The sequence below is a fragment of the Myodes glareolus genome, chromosome X (genome assembly GCF_982192425.1).
Source record: "Myodes glareolus chromosome X, mMyoGla1.1, whole genome shotgun sequence".
NCBI lineage: Eukaryota > Metazoa > Chordata > Mammalia > Rodentia > Cricetidae > Myodes > Myodes glareolus.
The window spans coordinates 73927339-73928722 of record NC_142053.1 but is presented as its reverse complement, the minus strand read 5'-3'; the positions used below and the strand labels follow the sequence as shown (position 1 = coordinate 73928722).

Below are 1384 nucleotides of genomic sequence, written 5' to 3'. Positions count from 1 at the left end.
TAGTTCTGTCATTAACAAAATGTAAAATGGCCAAACTGGTTTATTAAGCACTATTCCAAATACTTTGAAAGTCAGAATAGATTACACAGACTGGGATAGCAAGATGAGTTAAGCCTGGTTACCCTCCTCACTGAAGATACATGAAAACATGACAGAGAAACAAACAGAGACATTGTGTCATGTGAAAGAGATGCAGAAGTTTCAGAAGGCATCTGTTTCATATGTCTTGATAAAGTTTATAGAAGTGCAAGTATTATCGCTTCTCGGCCTTTTGGCTAAGATCAAGTGTAGAAGTTCAAGTATTTATGTTGAAATTCACAAAAAAATGCCTTTCCGCTCGGCCGTTCCCCTGCACGGGAGGCAGCCATGGCACCCAGCCGGAATGGCATGATCTTGAAGCCCCACTTCCACAAGGACTGGCAGCAGCGAGTGGACACTTGGTTCAACCAGATGGCGCGCAAAATCCGCAGACACAAGGCCCGGCAAACAGCGCACCTCATTGCCCCGCACCCCGCGTCCGGGCCCATCAGGTCTATCGTGAGGTGCCCCACAGTGCGCTACCACACCAAGGTCCGAGCTGGCCGGGGCTTCAGCTTGGAGGAACTCAGGGTGGCTGGAATCCATAAGAAAGTGGCTCGCACCATAGGCATCTCTGTGGACCCAAGGAGGCGAAACAAATCCACCGAGTCCCTGCAGGCCAACGTGCAGCGCCTGAAGGAGTACCGCTCCAAGCTCATCCTTTTCCCCAGGAAGCCTTCTGCTCCAAAGAAGGGAGATAGTTCGGCTGAAGAACTTAAATTGGCCACTCAGCTAACAGGACCTATGATGCCCATCCGGAATGTTTATAAAAAAGAGAAAGCCAGAGTCATCACGGAAGAAGAGAAGAACTTCAAGGCTTTTGTCAGTCTTCGCATGGCCCGGGCCAATGCCCGGCTCTTTGGCATCCGAGCAAAGAGGGCAAAGGAAGCTGCAGAACAAGATGTTGAAAAGAAAAAGTAATGTGCTTTTGGAATATTACAATAAATCTTCCATAAAGCAAACAAAGGAAGAAATTCACAAAAAATATTAGGATATACCACTATAGATATCAAGTCACTGAATTCTATGAATAACTATTTTAAAAGCATCCGTGCACATAGAAAAGACACATACACACACCTCCTGTACTAGAATATAAATCAAATTCACCTCCTGTCTTAGTATGCTCATTTTCCCAAGCACACTATCTCGATCAAAAATAAACTGCATGTACTGTCTTTTTGGGAGCCTAGTCTGTTTGGATGCACACCTTCCTAGGATGGAGGGGGGGGCTTGGACTTCACACAAGGCAGGACACCCTGACTTCTCTTAGGACTGGAGAGCGAGGGGAAGGGGAATGGGGGTA

General features: G+C 46.7%; 1 pseudogene; it reads left to right on the top strand.

Annotated features, from left to right (window-relative positions):
- The first annotated feature begins 324 nt into the window (after positions 1 to 324).
- On the top strand, positions 325 to 1034 carry LOC148117365 (large ribosomal subunit protein eL13 pseudogene; annotated as a pseudogene).
- The last annotated feature ends 350 nt before the right edge of the window (positions 1035 to 1384 follow it).